Consider the following 21,487-nt stretch of genomic DNA (forward strand, 5'->3'; position numbering starts at 1 on the left):
AGAGACGAGAAATGTATGACGTGGAGGAGCTTTGTTGCCCTCTGTTGGTGTTCAGTCAAAAGAGGGACCTGGGGCTAAAAGGTGTCTTTTGTCAGCAACGTGTACTTGGTCCCTCGAGAATTCCGAATATAAGAGACTTGAGGGAAAAGTACAGAGTTCATACTTGAATGAAAGTTTTAAGTATGTAACGAAAAGTATTGCAGAAAATGATAATATATGAAATACCTTGAAAAGAAATAAAGACAATTATTTACAAAAAATTTCATCTTGGTAGTGAAGGGATAGTAAATACGTTTGAATTCTTGACTGATTTTAAGCAACGCATCAAATGTCGTTAGAAGAAGACAAAGATTGGGGTTTTAATTCACTGAATTTAGTCTGCAAGGTACTACAGCCAGCCAGCGGCACTGTCAGCTGTCGTAATGTTCGCCTGACAGGAGAGCATCACTTTTAACTCTCTTGTCAACAACACAGGGGAGGGTACCAAAAGCAGCCCTCACCTGTAAGCAACACAGGGGAGGGTACCACCAGCAGCCCTCACCTGTAAACAACACAGGGGAGGGTACCACCTGCAGCCCTCACCTGTAAACAACACAGGGGAGGGTACCACCTGCAGCCCTCACCTGTAACCAACACAACACGAGTGAGAAGGAGACAGAGGGTCAGCTGGTGGTACAAGGGTCACAGTTCATGGTGGCTGTACCATTTTGTTCATAGAAAATAAAAGTAAATAAAACAAAACTGCCAGTTTGGAGGGAGGGGGGGGGGGGCTTAATGCCTCCCGCAGGTGTGTGAGGGATGAACACTGTCATGACCTAATAAACGGAATGAACATGAGAAAAACAAAGGACAATGAAAAACGCTTAGCTCACAAGTGCTTAAATAAACAATACTAATAATTTATAACAATTATTTTTACAATGTTCAGGTTAGGTTATTTGAGACAAACTATCACCTTCACCCTTCTGGTAACCATGACGACGAGACAGACTGGTTCACACTGCTAAATGAATCTATACAAGTCTTTCTAACTAACAGTCTGCTCCCCTTATGAATAATGTATTGAAACTGCAACATTTTCCACTTGTCTGTCCAACAAGAGAACTTTGACCCTCCCCATCTGTCCAACAAGAGAACTTTGACCCTCCCCATCTGTCCAACAAGAGAACTTTGACCCCTCCCCATCTGTCCAACAAGAGAACTTTGGCCCTCCCCATCTGTCCAACAAAGAGAACTTGACCCCTCCCCATCTGTCCAACAAGAAACTTTGGCCCCTCCCCATCTGTCAACAAGAGAACTTTGACCCCTCCCCATCTGTCAGCAAAGGGCACGGCCCCTCCCCATCTGTCCAGCAAAGGCTTTGACCTCCTACCCCCAGCCCTGCTCAGCATGTCAGTTTCTCATCCAATATAACAAGACCTGGAGGCACAAGCCTTATCATATGAAAACACCAGGAGACTCTCACAGCCGAGGGGGGAGGAGGAGGAGGGAAGGGAGAAGCAGGGGAAGGGAGGAAGGGAAGCAGGAAGAGGGGAGGAAGCGGGGGAAGGGGGCGAAGGGGGAAGAAATAGGGAGGCAATGAGAAAGGGGAAGAAGGGAAAGTAAATAAGGAGAGAGAGAGAGAGAGTAAGGGTCGAGGGAGGCGGTCGTGAGCTCTCCCTGTACCTTGCTCCAGGACGGCCAACAAGTTTGATAACCTGTCAATCATAGTCGGTGGATTTTCTCTTGCTGTTCGCGGATGTAAGTACTTCAAGAGCAATTTCCCAGAAGTTTTGTCTTGTAAGGAGAGGTTCGGGGGAGGGCGGGAGGGAGGATGGGGAGAGGGGAGGGGAGAGGAAAAGTATCTGGTAAAGACAGCTCAAATATTGTCATCTATGTGTGAGGGCAACATACAAAGACAGACAGACCCTCAAAAGACAACTCAGGTATGACAGGTAGACGAAAGTTTCTTAATTCAAATCCTGTATACCCCAAAGGATGGATGTGTTATCGATATATGCTAAGGTATATATATATATATATATATATATATATATATATATATATATATATATATATATATATATATATATATATATATATATATATATATATATATATATATATATATATATATATCTCCACTGGTGTCAATTATATGGGTCATAACTATTATACATATTTCTACCTGCCAACAGTAACCACCACCTTTCATAATACATACTAGTTATAAGTTATCGCAGCAGTAAGTTAAACACGGCAGGATAAGACCGTAGACTTCTATCGGTGTCACTAGCAAGGGTAAATAATAGCATGAAAAAGAAGCCGTATAATAGAGCATAAACTCTACGGTGCTGTTCCCGTGTTTAACTTACTGCTTTGATAACCTGTTTGTGTATTGATATTGACACTGAAACAGTTTATTTAGCCAGAAGAACATAGATGAAGAGTCGATAATAATCATAATATTAACATGGCTGAGCCAGTTGAGAGCCTGAGCTCTCTTGAAGGCACCTGATATATAGACTGTACATTTATCTCAAGGAAGTATTATGTAGCATTTAGTATTATCTGGAATAGTACACAGCATGGTGGTAATAAGAACATATCAGAACGTTACCACTGTTATCACGTCGATATTTATTTACTTTATTGGTTTTATTTTAATGTTTTGTTACATTTATATTATAAGTATATACATAGTTTACAGAGGAGTTGATATACATAAATATGATAAGGGAGGTAATCAGTACAACAGGGGTTGTATTAAGGTGGAACAAGAGGACAGAGCTGTCAGTATCATGTCTAGTTGGCAAATATATTTATTGCAATGGTAATTTCTATCTATTTACTTGATAATTTCTGATAAAACGGTTTGGTGGTACAATAAAAGCAGGAATATAAAGTAGGTATTACAAAAAAAAATATTAATACTCAGACAAAAGATATTTTTTTAAGAGATGATTTAAAGGAAGGGAGAGTAGTCTTTGCTCGGATGGGTGGGGGTAAGTTGTTCCACACCTTCACACCGTGATATTTTATGGAGGTCTGGGACTGAGAGGAGCGCATAGGGGGGTGGTCTTAGTAGCTCTGGGTGTTTTAAGATGTATCTGAGATTATTCCGGAACTGGAAATAATTATTGTCAAGCAAGTGATTAACAGATTTGTAGGTGTTAATATCCTCGAATTTTAGACTTTTCAATTTAGCAAATTAATCGTTACTGTGATCAGTTTTTTAAAAATAGGTCATTGTCCGCACAACTCTCTTTTGTGCAGTAATCAGGGGTTGTGTTTTTTGAAGAGCCGGAGGCCCCCCATAGTGTGTGACAGTGTATCAGGTGTTGGTAAACAAGATCATAATTGATTTCTTCCAATGCTGTAAGAGTGAGTGACTGTCGAGTGTGATACATGATACCGCACTGTTTATTGAATTTACAGTGAATGACTTGCATGTGGTTTCTCCAGTTAAGTTTCTCATCAACAATAACCCCGAGGAACTTAGTATTTTGTTCGCGTTTGAGGACTGTATTACCAAGGTACCGGGTGCCCAAGTCTGGAGGTAAGTTTTTCCTTCTGTGAAAGATTGTGTAGCGGGATTTTTCGAGGTTTAAAGTTAGTTTATTACGTATTACCCAGGTCCTGACTTTTAGTAAATTCAGTGGTCATAGTTCTCATCAAGGAGGTGTGAGTTGCTGGCATAGAGATTACTATCGTCTGCAAATAAGTTGTATTTCATGAGTGTGCTGGCGTGGACGATATCGTTTATGTACAACAAAAACAGTACAGGACCGAGAATGGAGCCTTGAGGGACGCCATACAAAATTGGCGAGGAGTCAGATTGATGATTATTATAGCAGACATACTGCATCCTGTTAGACAGATATGAGGTAAACCAATAGTGGGATAAGCCCCTAGCGCCGTAATGTTCAAGCTTTGAAAGAAGAATGGTATGGTCGACAGTATCGAAGGCTTTAGAGAGGTCCAAGAATATACCGACTGTGAACTGACTTTCATCAAAGGAGTTTAAGATGTCATTAGTAAAGGATAGCAGAGCACTTTCAGTTGACCTTCTTGCTCTAAATCCAAACTGAGAGTCTGTTAGGATGTTGTTAACAGTGCAGAAGGAATTTAGTCTACTACATTTATCATGCAAGATGGTGGTTATGTTGCCAGCCATAAATGTATGCAACAATTACTCTAAAATTTTTCAACATTTACTTTTTATCCAATTCACATATTTTTATCACTGTGATCAGCAACGTTATTATGATCAAAGAACAAACAAACTTTAAAAAGCCTCTTCGAAATAAAAACAAAAATTAAATAAACCCAAAATGTCAAAACCAAAAATCATGAATTAAAGCCGCCATTCCTTTATGAGTCGTGAACGAACAACTACTGCTTTTACCCGGAGACATTTCATAAATATTCGTTATCAGTTGTCGATAATTCCAACTTGTTTTTTTTTTTCGTCGATTTACCTTCTCCCAATTATAGAAACAACGAAAAACAACTGTAAAATTCAAGAGTAATTAAAACCGCAGCTCAGGTCAATACGGCAACGAGATTTTTTTTTTTTTAGAAAAGTCTCTTCACTCTCCTCCCTCTAACTACAACAACAACAACTATAAAACCCTACAGTTCTCTTACGATCATCACAAAAAAAAATTAACCACTTTAACCTATTTCTATACTAACAACAAAAAACACCAATAATTTCATAACCCCGGAATTAAATCAGGGTGATTATAAAGGCGATTTATTATCTACATTTAAAGTGACAATTATTATTGATTATTTTCACCTGACAATTATTTATAAGGTAGAGTAATGTATATAATTTCCTCAGTACATCCCCAACCTATAAGTCACAATAAAAGTTACTATGCGTAGTATTAGGAAGAACATGTGAACGAACCAAGGCTTCCTGGTATGGCGAACGATGGTGAATGTGTCGTGTTTGTAGGGTGTGGCAGGAGAAGAGGGAGCTTAATGGTGTACACACACTGTGGACGACACCAGCTGTTGGAGACACGTCCTCGGCGGCAAGGACAACCACTCTACTGTCTACACAAACACACCATCACAATCCTAACACACGTACCTAGGAGACGACACTCTCCCTACACCACAAGCCCCGCACGCACGCACGCTGCACACACACACACACACACACACACACACACACACACACACACACACACACACACACACACACACACACACACACACACACACACCGACACTTTACAGCTTGCACACACACACACACACACACACACACACACACACACACACACACACACACACACCAAAATCTTCGTATACATGAAAAAATTAATAACAAGACGGATGTGGGAGAGAGGAAAAGTTTGCTTGACGCGAACATTAGTGTGTGAGATAAGGGGGGGGGTATGGAGAGGCTATCAGCGTCATAACACACTAGATTTATTTATACATCAAGTTCAACTACTCAAAACTCAATACGAGATGGAGAATAACAACAGTTGGCATCCAGCTTATGACAAATTGCAAAATAACTGCATGGACCTTGCATACTGAGACCATTAAGAGGAAAATTACTATTATTAAACATATCAGAAAATGTAATATCATGAACGTGTTACAAAGTCGGGAAGACATGTCACAAAAATGTCAGAAATATAATGAAAACATCAGAAATTATTTTATTGAGGTGTTGAAATTAAAAATGGCGACGATAATATTACAAAGGCAATATTATAGACAAAGGAACACGCAAGGGAGAAGACTGTACCCCCATGGCATCTAATTACACACGTTTGGTAAGCGTTCACGACAGACACGAGTCAAACAGTCGGATCCACGACAACAATTCAACTTATGCAAACTAATTTAGCTCCTAATAATCCCCGGGTCCTCTTTGTTGACACCAGCAGGGCAGGTTCTCGGTAAGCTGGAGACGTCATTACCGAACTCGACCCTGAGGCCACATTATCTTATCTTCCCTCCCCCCTCCAGAAGTCTCAGCTTGTCGCCCCGCTGCTAAAAGGTCTAGCTCCCAGCCATGTTACCTCGTTTCCTAGCTCCCAGCCACGCATCACAATGTCATTCATTCCTAGCTCCTAGCTACAATATCATTCATTTCTAGCTTCCAGCCACGATGTCATGCGTTCCACGTTGCCAACCACAACGACCCCTGAGCCACCTTCACTTCTGGCTCACAATAATATTACCGATATTCCTGGCTCTAAACCACACTAAGCATATAAGAAGTCTCAGCGTTTCCCCCAAACTTCCCTGAAAACTACTTCCCAGCAACTCCCCTTATAGTCCTAGCTCTTAATACTGTCCTCCAAACTCCTTTGGTTTTGGAGTAATGAGTTATGAGGTGAAAGAAGATTATTAGGGATTGAAGAGAAGTGGTGAAACTGAAATACAGTTGGAGTAGAACGAATCTGGGCTCAACCAGATCGCTTCATTTTTTCAATTTTTTTTATCTTTGTTCTGCTCCCTTGGGTCGTCAGACCTTTGTATTAGTATTGGTTTATTTATATAGTGCTGCTTATTATACTTTCTATTTATTTTTTTTTATTTTTTTATATATACTGTGATGGAGTTAGTGAGCCCTCCCAGGTCCTAGTAACACTACCCTAGGAGTCCTAGCTCTTAGCAACACCACTAAGAATTCTAGCTCCCATGAAAGTCATTCCGGTCTCAAAAAATCATCATGAGGGAAGGGAGGGGTCAGGTAGGCGCCCTAATCCCATCACAGTAATTTGGCTCTACGGGCGACCTTAGGCACTGTGGTGGGCATCTCACCCTAATACTCACACCTGAGCTCACAGCTTCCAGGCCCCGAGACATTTTTAGGGGGTCTACGATTAATCAACCCAATACCCACCTTACTTGACCTGACTGATAATTACTTGGGGATAAGTGAGATTTTTTTCTTCTTCGAGTGTGACTTAACGATGTCAATGTCTTAGTCTTTGTTACTGTGTGTGTGTGTGTATGTGTGTGTGTGTATGTGTGTGTGTGTATGTGTGTGTGTGTGTGTGTGTGGTGTGTGTGTATGTGTGTATGTGTGTGTGTGTGTGTGTGTGTGTGGTGTGTGTGTGTGTGTGTGTGATGTGTGTGTGTGTGTGTGTGTGTGTGTGTGTGTGTGTGTGTGTGTGTGTGTGTGGTGTGTGTGTGTGTGTGTGTGTGTGTGTGTGTGTGTGTGTGTGTGTGTGTGTGTGTGTGTGTGTGTGTGTGTGTGTGTGTGTGTGTGTGTGTGTGTGTGTGTGGTGTGTGTGTGTGTGTGTGTGTGTGTGTGTGTGTGTGTGTGTGTGTGTGTGTGTGTGTGTGTGTGTGTGTGTGTGTGTGTGTGTGTGTGTGGTGTGTGTGTGTGTGTGTGGTGTGTGGTGCGTGTGTGTGTGTGTGTGTGTGGTGCGTGTGTGTGTGTGGTGCGTGTGTGTGTGGTGTGTGTGTGTGTGTGTGTGTGTGTGGTGCGGTGTTGTGTGTGGTGCGTGTGTGTGTGGTGCGTGTGTGTGGTGTGGTGTGTGTGTGTGTGTGTGTGTGTGGTGTGTGTGTGTGTGTGTGGTGTGTGGTGGCGGGCGTGTGTGGTGTGGCGTGGTGGTGCGTGTGTGTGTGGTGTGTGTGTGTGTGGCGTGTGTGGTGCGTGTGTGTGGTGTGTGTGTGTGTGTGTGTGTGTGTGTGTGTGTGGTGTGGTGTGGCGTGTGTGTGTGTGTGTGTATTATGTTTCAAGTTACTCAGTGGGAATGTGTGTGAGAGTGCATGTAATAAAGTGCCGAGGTGTTAGTGATTAAGTGCGTGTACATCAATCAGACTGCTTAACTGTGAGTAAGTAAGTGATTGATTGCAAGTATGTGTGCATTTAAGAGACATAGATTCAAGCACGTGCCTGTAATTCACGATATATGCTTGCCTGAGCGGGTGAGGTTTGGTTCAATGTCAGTTTTGTGTTAGGTGTGTGTGTGTGTGTGTGTGTGTGTAAGAGTAATTTGTGTCTGCCTGTTTTTCGCCCGCATGTGTATTCATGAGAGCCTCAGCCGGTGTTTACATACAAGAATGTCCAAAAGTTCCTCGTTGCAAGTTTGTACACACAGTCAGTCTTGGTATGTCTCTATTGACAAGAATCTCAAGAGGGAACCATAACAGTGGGTTTACATATAACAGTCTCGGCATCAAAGTTAGGAATGTGTTAACAGTTTGTAAATATTCATGAGTTAACACCACATTCTTGAAGTATATTTAGTCCCATAAATTGATATCTAAGGCATGAGTGTGTACAATACAGCTTCAGGTGACTCAGAGGTAAAGTATGGTAGTGGTACATTTTACACGTTTAGGCACCTCGAGCGTAAAGACATATTTCTTTTTTGACAGTTCAACACTGAAATAAGAAAACGTGTATGAGCGCCTCGATATGAATGTTTCTCAACGTTTCAATAATAATAATAATAATAATAATAATAATAATAATAATAATAATAATAATAAAAATAATAATAATAATAATAATAATAATAATAATAATAATAATAATAATAATAATAATAATAATAATAATAATAATAATAATAATAAATAATAATAATAATAATAATAATAATCATAATAATAATAATAATACAATATTTCTATGATTTTTTTACCCATACAAACAAAGAAGATACTTATACCTTAAGGCCTTCGTATGCTTAATAAAAGAAAAAATTATGGGACGAGGAAACACAAATATCATGACTGAAAACTCCAAAGCTTATTGTACACACTCTCGGGAGATGAACGAGGAAACAAGTCTCTCTTTTTAACAAATCTCTAAACATGAGGCGTGAATCATCGCTCTTCACCTCCACACAAACTCCCAAACAAGTTAACGCCGGAGGAATGCTTGGAATTGGTCTTTTTTTCTACACGTTCACCACCCCCTTACCTCGTCATCCCCTCTCACCCCTCCCCTCCTCTCCACACCCTCCCCACCTCTTCACCCCTTCTCCACACCCTCCCAACCCCTTCACCTCTTCACCCCCTCAGTTCCTCACCTCCTTATTCCCTCTCAACACCTTCCCAACTCCTTCACCTCCCACTACCCACTCATCCCCTCCCTCCTCAAGCCCCAACTCCACCCTCACACCATCAACAACTAGCCCAACCCTCTCAAGACCCGCCCTCTCAACGAGTTAAGAGTCACACTATACACACACACCTGTCACCCATAATTAACCAGAAATCATAAATACAAGTTCCAGATGCAAAGGGGAAAGAAAGACACAAGGTAGAGGAGCAAGAGGTAGACGCGAGGAAATATATAACACGAGGATTTTTTGGCAAGTCTAGCCATCAATTTCAAGTCCTTCTAACCACATCAGAGTTCCTGTGTAGATCCATTACCCACGCCACTGCCCGACACACACACTCATATCAAAGACAAAACAATAACACTAAACACACAACCTTTTGAACAAAACTAAAATACTCGTATCATTAATCGAAATAATTTCAACCCTTTGGCTGCGGGAGGTTACCTTAAGGTGAATAAAATCATCTGACGGCAGCCAGAATAAAGTGGCAAGTGCGGGAATTGCAGGGAACGGGTTAAACACACAACCAAATTAACAAACGAAATAATATTACCAAAAAACAAACAAACACACGTACATGTACTACATCAAACACACAGCTACATCACGAAACACACAACATCACGAAACACACAACATCACGCAAAAACATTACCAAACACATACCTACAATAATCAATCAACAAAGAATTCCCGACAATGACTAAAAAGCGAAAGACCATTAAGACGTATCGAGAATGTGGCGTCGAAAAAATGCAATCTCAGGCACGGAGGAATGGGACAAGTGTTGTGACTACGGTAAACTGCACGATTTTGTTTTCTCCCCTCGAGTGACACTGCAACGGAGCCGATTCCGCTGAAAATGACGTTGTATCTCACAGAAGGACGCCCCCTTTTTCGTCACGGCCAACGATAGACGTCAGGAACCCATAGCCATTCCTCATCACCCCTCGAGTTTGACCCTCTAACCTCAGTGATGTTCATGATACACTATGTCATGTTTACAAATTCACCCCCGAGTGACCTTATTGCTACGGAAATCCAATCAGGTGCGATAATTCTCGTTAATTTGTTTCCCTAATTCGGAAATCTATTGTGTGAAGGTTAAATGTAGGAGGAGGGGAGAGTGTTAGATCGTCTGGCTATCACATCCGTGCCTCTAATGTTTGTCCAGTCTTCTCCCACCTCCACCTCCTCCTCTTGGACACTGCTCATCCTGCCTGCGTCACGGATGGATAGAAGGGGGAAGTAATGGGAAGGGAAAGAAGATCAAGGTAATACTGAAGGGGGTGTGGAAAAGGACGGATATTGATAGGGTGGGGAGGATTGACAGTGGACGGGGAGAGAGAGGACAGGATGGGGGTAAGAAAGCTGCTTATGTCACTGATGAGGAGGGAGAGGAAAGGATTTTGTGAGGGAACGGGACGAATATGCCGGTTATAGTAGTCACTTAACAAAAGACTTGGATATTTACCCGATAACTGACAGATTCGCTCCTGTGGTTCTACATTCAAACAGTTCCCACAAACAATACATTTAAAGTTCACCCAGAACACACATAACGTGCTGTACTGATCAAATAGATATCTTCACCACAGGCTACAAGGTCTAGTTACTATGTCAGGGTATATTGATATTATTTAAACATATAGTAACATTTTTAAGTATTCTGTCATATTAAATGGATCTCCTTTGAGGTGATGACAAGGGCAGCGAGACATTAGTTGTTTACTGAAGCAGGGCGAGGTGGTGGGGTGGCGGTCACTCATCAAAAGCCGCTTGATGGGGCCTGGGTGCACCTGGCTGTTTCTAAATGCTAATACCTCTGTATACAAAGGCACAGAGACAGGGAGCTGTAGTCCTCTGTCCAGAGTTGGTCAAGTAGGTAAGACTGTCTCTGGCCAGGTGTGTGGGAACAGCCAAACCGTGAGGTGGGTATTGTTAAGGTGAACCAGCCACAACCTCCCGCGCTCAGACGAATGACTTGACTACAGTTATATATTCTGAAGAGATATATTAATTAGTTCTAGTACAACCTTAACTAATTACTCATCAACAAAATACAAATACTTCACTAATGAAAATTATGTTTGATTGTGTTGCTTCCCGCCAAACAATTATATTGAAATGTTAATTATGTTAGTAATTAATATTTACCCTAATATTGTAATTGTCAACTTAATATACATAAAATTACAATATCCTCACTACGTCGTGCAATTGTTATTCATTATTCAAGAACTGCACAAAGGCATACCGTACTAAACTGTGAGGACCGATCTCAGTGAAAATAACGTCACCTGACTCTTATTTCATAATACAACAGTAACTTTGGTAAATGGAATACAAAAGATTATTTCTTTCCCTTTCTTAGTCTCTATGATTTTAAGCTTCGATCGAATATTTTCAAAAGAGGTATTAGTGTGTTGGGGTAGATGAGGGTGCTGACGTAGTGTTGGAGGACCTATGGTGGAGGTTTGGAAACACTGGTGTGGTGTTGGAGGTGTGCGAGGGAGGTTGGAGGCCCCAGCACAACCTGCTAGTAGACCATTACCCATAACCCACGCTTCTCTCTCCCCTACACAACCTGCTAGTAGACCATTACCCACAACCCACGCTTCTCTCTCCCCTACACAACCTGCTAGTAGACCATTACCCATAACCCATGCTTCTTCACCCCCCTACACAGCCTGCTAGTAGACCATTACCCATAACCCACGCTTCTCTCTCCCCTACACAACCTGCTAGTAGACCATTACCCATCCCCTACACAACCTGCTAGTAGACCATTACCCATAACCCATGCTTCTTCACCCCCCTACACAGCCTGCTAGTAGACCATTACCCATAACCCATGCTTCTTCACCCCCCTACACAGCCTGCTAGTAGACCATTACCCATAACCCACGCTTCTCTCTCCCCTACACAACCTGCTAGTAGACTATTACCCATAACCCACGCTTCTCTCTCCCCTACACAAACTTCAAAAATGTCTGTTCAGGGGCAGAGATTTGGCTGACATTCAAGAATTTACTCGCCTTTCAAATATAGACACCAAAATACTCTGCCTGTGCTCTCGTATCCACTGATGGTCTTTCAGCTGTCGAGTCACACAACCTACACTAGTTTATTGAACGATGACACCAATATTATTTTTATCTTGAGAACATTGACGTGGCTGTTACAAAGGACTAATTATTAACTAAAATAAAGTAAGTGATTTGACAATAATAATAATAATAATAATAATAATAATAATAATAATAATAATAATAATAATAATAATAATAATAATAATAATAATAATAATAATAATAATAATAATAATAATAATAATAATAATAAATAATAATAATAGTAAAAACAATAATAACAATAATAATAAATAATAATAATAATAAATCGCATTAATATCTCATCATTAACCCCATCATATTTATAGGTCGTACTCAAAGTCATTTCCTCGTTGGTATTACAAATATTTCCGCCTGTTGTTGGGTGATTGTACCTTCATAACAGACGACCCTTCCCCTTACTTGTGCTTACTTCCCTCCCTCGTAAACAACATCCAGAACACTACATAGACTCACACACTAAACACTACGACCTACTCCGCCTCCACCATCTTCCACATAAACAGTGAACGTAAATATTCCCTCCAAAATATACTTTACTCCCACATTATTATAGATTCCAACATAAAACTTTCATTCTACAGAAACTACAATGAGACAAAGTATTCAATGTATTAACAGTCGAGTCTTGGTATCTTTTGTTCACCATGATGGCTGCCACATTTGTGTGTCTATTTACACGAGCCGGATTCTGATAAGATTCTCACTTCTCTATTTTGTGGGGAATATAATATGTGATTCTTAGAGAGAGAGAGAGAGAGAGAGAGAGAGAGAGAGAGAGAATCAGGCTCTAGTGTATTATTCCAGGTATATGTACTATTCCCATTCCAGGTATATGTAGGCTACTATTCCTATTCCGGGTACATGTACTATTCCAGGTATATGTACTATTCCCATTCCAGGTATATGTAGGCTACTATTCCTATTCCGGGTATATGTACTATTTCAGGTATAAGTAACGGTGTATGAAGGGAGGAAGTGGTACATTTAGTGACCTTCATAACGCCGCGTCAAGCTTCACGATGTTGTTGTAAGTTAGAGCGTGTAAAACCCCCACTCACGGAGCATCAAGTGGAGGGATATGTTAACACCCACCACAGTGTAACGAGGCTGTTCCCTCCTCTTGTGTGTGGCGGCGAGTGTGTGGTGGTGGAGGTGGTGGTTATGGCCGTAGTGGGGGAGAAGGTGGTCATGTTAGTGAGGGAGGAGGCGGTTATGGTGGTGATGAGAGGAGGCGGTCATAGTGGTGGTGGAGGTAGTCGGGGCCCGGACAAAAGCCCCCTCGGACAAAAGCCCTCTAGGACAAAAGCCCCAAGGACAAAAGCCCCTAGGACAAAAGCCCCTCAGTAAAAGTGCAAAATAGGACAGAAGCCCCCTGTTTTTATGTTAAAGAGACGGTCATTAGAAATATTAAAAATATATAGATTTAAATATGAAATTATTACACTTTAAATAACTAGAATATTATAACTCTTTCAATTTTGATATAGAACATTATTAAATAAATAGAAAAGAAAAAAGACGACACATTTTACCTTCATGTTCATTCTGTATTTACTGAGGTGACCCGAGGGCCCAATGAGGTCACTCAATGTCAGGGGAGTAATTACCCAGTAGACAAAACATACGTCAATACAGATTTAATAAACATTACTTGTATACTTCTTTATAGCTATAACAGAATTCCCGAAGGTTAGGTTAGGTTAGGTTAGGTTAGGTTAGGTTAGCTTAGCTTAGGTTAGGTTAGGTTAGCTTAGGTTAGGTTAGGTTAGTGTTCATAAACTGTATAAAAAATAAAATATTTTTAATTTTTTTTATTGTTTCTCCTGAGGGACTTTTGTCCTAGGGGGCTTTTATCCTACACTCGAGGTAGTCATGGTGGTGGTGGAGGTAGTCATGGTGGTGGTGGAGGTAGTCATGGTGGTGGTGGAGGTAGTCATGGTGGTGGTGGAGGTAGTCATAGTGGTGGTGAAGGTAGTCATAGTGGTGGTGAAGGTAGTCATGGTGGTGGTGGGTAGTCATGGTGGTGGTGGGTAGTCATGAGTGGTGGTGAAGGTAGTCATAGTGGTGGTGAAGGTAGTCATGGTGGTGGTGGAGTAGTCATGGTGGTGGTGGAGGTAATCATGGTGGTGGTGGAGGTGGTCATGGTGGTGGTGGAGGAAATCATGGTGGTGGTGGAGGTAGTCATGGTGGTGGTGGAGGTAGTCATGGTGGTGGTGAGAGTAGTCATGGTGGTGGTGGAGGTAGTCATGGTGGTGGTGGAGTGTCGCAGGTGTGGTGGAGGAGTGTGTGGTGGTGGTGGAGGAAATCATGGTGGTGGTGGAGGTAGTCATGGTGGGTGGGGAGGTAGTCATGGTGGTGGTGGAGGATCATAGTGGTGGTGAAGGTAGTCATGGTGGTGGTGAGGTAGTCATGGGTGGTGGTGGAGTCTGGTGTGGGAAGGTAGTCATAGTGGTGGTGGAGGTAGTCATGAGTGGTGGTGGAGGTAGTCATGGTGGGGTGGTGGAGGTAGTCATGGTGTGGTGGTGGAGGTAGTCATGGTGGTGAGGTGGAGAATCATGGTGGTGGTGGAGATAGTCTGTGGTGGTGGTGGAGGTAGTCATGGTGGTGGTGGAGGTAGTCATGGTGTGGTGGTGGAAGTAGTCATGGTGGTGGTGGAGGTAATCTGCAGTGGTGGTGGAAGTGGTCAGAGGTGGTGGTGGGAGGAAATCATGGTGTGGTGGTGGAGGTAGTCATGGTGGTGGTGGAGGTAGACATGGTGGTGAGGTGGAGGTGAGCCATGGTGGTGGTGGAGATGGTCATGGTGGTGGTGGAGGTAGTCATGGTGGTGGTGGAGGAGTATCATGGTGGTGGTGGAGGTAGTCAAGTGGTGGTGGAGGTGATCAAAGTGTGGTGGTGGAGTAGTCAAAGTGGTGGTGGGAGTGGTCAAGAGTGTGGTAGGTGGAGGTAGTCAAAGTGGTGGTGGAGGTAGTCATGCGGTGGTGGTGGAGGTAGTCATGGTGGTGGTGGAGGTGTGGTGGTGGTGGGAGGTAGTCATGGTGGTGGTGGAAGCAGTCATGGTGTGGTGGTGGAGGTAGTCATGGTGGTGGTGGAGGTAGTCATGGTGGTGGGTGGAGGTAGTCATAGTGGTGGTGGAGGTAGTCATAGTGGTGGTGGAGGAAGTGCATGGTGGTGGAGGTAGTCATAGTGGTGGTGGGGTGTGGTGGTGGTGGAGGTAGTCATGGTGGAGGAGGATGCTTTCATGGTGGTGGAGAAGAAGCAGTCATGGTGGTAGAGGAGGCAGTCATGGTGGTGGGATGATGTCATGGTGGTGGAGAAGCAGTCATGGTGGTGGAGGATGCAGTCATGGTGGTGGAGGATGCAGTCATGGTGGTGGGTAGTAATGGTGGGAGGAGAGCAGCATGGTAGTGGAAGAGGCAGTCATAGTGGTGGAGGAGGTGGTCATGGTGGTGGAGGAAGCAGTCATGGTGGTGGAGGATGCAGCCATGGTGGGGAGGCAGTAATGGTGGTGGAGAGGGAGACAGTCATGGTGGTGGAGATGCAGTCTAGGTGGTGGAGGAAGCAGTCATGGTGGTGGAGGGAGAAGCAGTCATGGTGGTGGAGGATGCAGTCATGGTGGTGGAAGGGCAGTCATGGTGGTGGAGACAGTCATGGTGGTGGAAGAAGCAGTGGTGGTGGAGAGAGAGTAATGGTGGTGGAGGGAAGCAGTCATGGTGGTGGAGGATGCAGTCATGGTGGTGGAAGAGCAGTCATGGTAGTGGAAGAGGCAGTCATTGGTGGTGGAAGGAGGAGACAGTCATGGTGGTGGAGGATGCAGTCATGGTGGTGGAGGATGCAGTCATGGTGGTGGAGGATGTGCGTCATGATGTGGAGGGAAGCAGTCATGGTGGTGGAGGATGCAGTCATGGTGGTGGAGGCAGTAATGATGGTGGAGGAGGCAGTCATGGTGGTGAAGGGAGGACAGTCATAGTGTGGGTGGAGGCAGTCATGTTGGTTGAGAGCAGTCATAGGTGGTGGAGGAGGTGGTCATGGTGGTGAGGAGGGAGACCAGTCATGGTGGTGAGGAGAGTGGTCATGGTGGTGAGGAGGGGACAGTCATGGTGGTGGAAGAGGCAGTCATGGTGAGGGAGGAGACAGTCATGGTTAATGGAAGTGGTCATGGTGGTGAGGGGGGACAGTCATGGTGGTGGAAAGGCGGTCATTGAGGTGGAAGAGGCAGTCATAGTGGTGGAGGAGGTGGTCATGGTGGTGAGGGAGGAGACAGTCATGGTGGTGGAGGAGACAGTCATGGTGGCAGTAGTGGAAAGACAGTCATGGTAGTAGTAGTGTAGAAGGAGGTGGTATGACGGTAGTGACAGTAGGGAAGGAACGGTTATGGTAGTAGTGACAGGGAGTAGTGTTACGGCCGGTGGTACTGTCAGCACGGCAATAGTAAACAAACAACCTGTCTCCTGATTCCAGCTGGCTCACTGTCTCCACCCGCCTAATACACTACATACCTGCAAGTACAAGAAAAAAATAACAATCAGTTAAAATACAAATTAACATTCACAGGTGTAACAATAAATATCACACCTACACACCTGATAATCCCTCATAAGTGCCTAATATAACATAAACAACAGGTGTATTTTAAGTCACACCTGCGAATGACACACATGAACATGGTAATTAATAAATATATACTTAGATAAATAAGTTAAGATAAAGATGTATTAGTAACATAGCTGAGGACTAATTAAGTGGTAATCTGAGCCAAATATAAGGAGATGTGGTTTATATAGTCGACTCCATCACTTATGTATACATCCTGTATAAGACTCCTAGCATAGACCGTCACATCTTGTCCTGTATGACTCGTGTGGCATAGTACCGTCATCTTACTTCTGTATAAGACTCGTGGCATAGTACCGTCACATCTTATTGTCTGTATAAGACTCCGTGTAGCATAGTACCGTCCATCTTACTGTCCCTGTATAAGACTCGTTGTGGCGTAGTACCGTCACATCTTACTGTCTGTATAGAGCTACGTTGTGGCATAGTACCGATCACATCTTACTTACTGTGTCCTGTATAAGACTCCGTGTGTGTGCAAGTCATCTTACTGTCCCTGTATAGACTCGTGTATAGTACCGTCATCTTCCTGTATAAGACTCCGTGTAGCATAGTACCGTCACATCTTACTTACTGTCCCTGTATAAGACTTCGTGTAGCGTAGTACCGTCACATCTTACTGTCCCTGTATAAGACTTCGTGTAGCATAGTAAATCATACTTACTTGCTCCTGTATAAGCTCGTGTAGCGTAGTACCGTCACATCTTACTGTCCCTGTATAAGACTCCGTGTAGCAGTACCGTCATCTTTTGTCCCTGTAGACTCAGTGTAGCATAGTACCGTCACATCTTACTGTCCCTGTATAAGACCCCATAAGCTGCAAATCACATCTTACTGTCCCTGTATAAGACTCCGCGTAGCATAGTACCGTCACATCTTACTGTCCCTGTATAAGACCCCGTGTAGCATAGTACCGTCACATCTTACTGTCCCTGTATAAGACCCGTGCATAGTACCGTCATCTTACTGTCCTGTATAAGACTCACTGCATTATGTCACATCTTCTGTTCTGTATAACTCCTGTAGCATAGTACCGTCACATCTTGTCCCTGTATAAGACCCCGTGTAGCATAGTACATCTCACATCTTAGTGCCTGTATAAGACTCCGTGTAGCATAGTTGCAAGTCACATCTTACTGTCCCTGTATAAGACTCCGTGTAGCATAGTACCGTCCTCTTACTGTCCTGTATAAGACTCCGTGTAGCATAGTACCGTCATCTTGTCTGTATAAGACCCGTGTAGCATAGTACCGTCATCTTACCTGTATAAGACTCCGTATAGCATAGTACCGTCATCTTACTGTCCCTGTATAAGACTCCGTGTAGCATAGTATCTCACATCTTACTGTCTATAGCTCCTTGTAGCATATGCGTCACATCTTACTGTCCCTGTATAAGACTCCATATATGTTCATCTTTGTCCCTGTATAAGACCCCGTATAGCATAGTACCGTCACATGTGGTAGGGTTTGAGGCTTATGTGTTTAATTTTCTCTTAAGATCTCACTCCTGTTTCATCTCCACTACTTTCCTTATATCCATCATTACTGACCTTTCTTCCTCCTTCCTTATCCACCCTTCCTGATCTTTCATACTTCCTTATCCATCCTTCCCGACCCTTCTTCCTCCTTCCTTATCCACCCTTCCTGATCTTTCATACTTCCTTATCCATCTTTCCGACCTTTCTTCCTCCTTCCTTATCCACCCTTCCTGATCCTTCTTCCTTACTCCATCCTTCCCGACCCTTCTTCCTCCTTCCTTATCACCTTCCTGATCCTTCATACTTCCTTATCCATCCTTCCCGACCCTTCTTCCTCCTTCCTATCCACCCTTCCTGATCTCTTCTTCCTTATCCATCCTTCCTGACCCTTCTCCTTCCTTATCCACTTCCCTTCCTGATCCTTCATACTTCCTTATCCATCCTTCCCGACCCTTTCTTCCTCCTTCCTTATCCACCTTCCTGATCCTTCATACTTCCCTTATCCATCCTTCCCGACCCTTCTTCCTCTTCCTTATCACCTTTCCTGATCTTTATACTTCCTTATCCATCCTTCCCACCCTTCTTCCTCCTTCCTTATCCACCCTTCCTGATCCTTCATACTTCCTATCCATCCTTCCCGACCCTTTCCTCCTTCCTTATCCACCCTTCCTGATCCTTCATACTTCCTTATCCATCCTTCCTGACCCTTCTTCCTCCTTCCTTATCCACTTCCCTGATCTTTCATACTTCCTATCCATCCTTCTGACCCTTTTCCTCTCCTTATCCACCCTTCCAGTCTCTCTTCCTGTTGCCCTTAAGACCACTTCCCGGGGTCTTCATTTCTTCGGTATCTCTCCCTTTCACCCTCCTTTTATTTCTTAATTTCAACCACATAAGCCGATGGCAGACCCCAGAACTCCTCCCTCCTCCTCCCACCTTCCTTTACAATTTCTGTGATCTTCTCCTGACTTTCTCTCATATTTCATAACATTTTCCTTGCTATTTCATGTTATTATTTTTCTCTTCTATATTTCCTTTCATATATCTGAAAATAAAATCTTTGGAAATTTCTACTCAAGATGGTATGAGTTTTCAAGGAATGTAGATATGGGAAACCCTGAGGTGATCTGAGACTAATACACACATAGCAAGAATACCTCAAGGGGGGGTGGGGGCCAAGTCGAGTCAGGAAAACACGAATAAAAATAATTCTAGGAAAAGCAAATTAAAAGGAAAAAAATCACCCACAGTGGGAAAACAGAGCCAAACAACTAAATAAACTTATAAATACAAGACAAAACACACACTAGAAGGGAACAAGACGATAATCTGATAAACAAAGAAAGAAAGAAAATGATCGCTGGTAAACAAGACAAAAGCAGCCAATACCCAGGAACAAACAAACACAGCAAGATGGCGGTGGTAAGGAAGCCAACACTCACAGGGGAAACCTTGCCGCTGAAAAAACAAAATCCACGTGTATTGGGGCAAGAGATCCTTTGATTGGTCCTCCGCCAAACATGACGTCCGTTTCTCTAGGTTAGGTTAGGTTAGGTTAGGTACAGTGATAGTGAAGTTGACTTAGTGCAAAGTCTTATATAAAATGAGGACGCTAGAGGACTCACTGGTGGGGAAAGAGCAATCACCGCAAGCCAAGCCCAAGTAGGAGTGGATTCTATCAAGGAGGAAGCCAGATCTAACCCCGACGAATCCTCCTGAGGCAGCGAGTGAGGCAGGCAGGCAGGTGGGTGGGTGGAGGCCGCACGGGGATCCTGGTCGTGGCCACGCATCGAGGTGACAATAGGAGTAATTGGGCTGGCGGAGGAGGCGAGATGTGGAGATTGTCCGACGCGTCGCCTTGGTCTAGCTCCACTGCTGGGCTCCACTGCTGGGCTCCACTAATTTGGCTCGGTAATGGGGGTGGTGATAAGGTGTGAGGCGCGCTGATTGGTTCCGCACGCTACAGTAAATCCCGCTTAATAAGCCGGCCTTAATCTCACTTCAAAACGACTCCGGATATCAGGGCTGTCGGTTTACTGCTGACAGCTTCTCTGGCACGGACATCCTTAGATACTTTCCCCTGTAATACATATTGCTATTTATGTGCAGGTATATAATATAGTAATGGAAATGTAACACAATATAATACAGTAGTTGGATTGAAAAAAACACTGGGAGCAAGATCCATGTTAAAGGGAAAATAAGGCAGGTATATGGGAGCTTTTGAGACGAAATTACTAAGCGGGTGTGAAGGGTGACACCAGGGGCTCGAAGGAGGAGGCAACATAGGGGTTAGTAGGAGCCAGAAGATAAGACGAGCAACAGTGAGATTTGTAACTGAAAGAAGAGCCAGACAAAGACATACTGAGAGAACTTGGTAGGAGGGAAAGGGGAAGACCAAGGAGAAGAGGGAAGGATGGAAAGGAGGAGATAGTGAGAGTGAAGAGGTTAACATTCAGGAGGAAGCAGCAGCAGTGTACGTGAATGGCATGACAGCATAACTACCTCACAGAAATTAGAGAGAGAGAGAGAGAGAGAGAGAGAGAGAGAGAGAGAGAGAGAAGGGGAGAGAGAGAGAGAGAGATATGAGGTGACAAAGTTTAATAAGACACGTGTCTGTCCATGTCTCTGGTGGTCTTAAGCAATTAGACAACACACTAATTAAAAACACGCAGGAGTAGAGGTGAAGGGACATCAGCTGTAGACCGAAATATGTTTCAAAACAAACAAAAAATATATGAGATAAACAGAAACAGACAGATACAGGAAGAGCTTACACACGCACACGCACACACACACACACACACACACACACACACACACACACACACACACACACATACACACACACACACCTTTATTTATCTGTCTGTCTGTCTGTCTGTCTGTCTGTCTGTCTGTCTGTCTGTCTGTCTGCCTGTCTCCCTTAAACACGACAACAACACACCCAAAGACGCTCGAACATACATCGAAACAGCTTTGAGGACAGGAAGAAGGAAGAAGGAACGACAACAAGGAGTGAGAGAGACATTAAGTACGAAGGAGATGAGTGAGCGGTGATGAAAGGAGAGGTCTGCTTGGTTCTATATTATACAAGAGTCAAAAGGAAGCGAAGGTAATAACAGGGTGGGTGAGGAGAGCATCAGGGAGGGCTAGGGGAGAGAAGGAGGGGAGAAAGGGAAGGAGGGAGAAAGGGAGGGGAGGAAAGAGGG

This window comes from Homarus americanus, unplaced genomic scaffold, assembly GCF_018991925.1.
Source record: "Homarus americanus isolate GMGI-L3 unplaced genomic scaffold, GMGI_Hamer_2.0 scaffold30535, whole genome shotgun sequence".
Taxonomy (NCBI): domain Eukaryota; kingdom Metazoa; phylum Arthropoda; class Malacostraca; order Decapoda; family Nephropidae; genus Homarus; species Homarus americanus.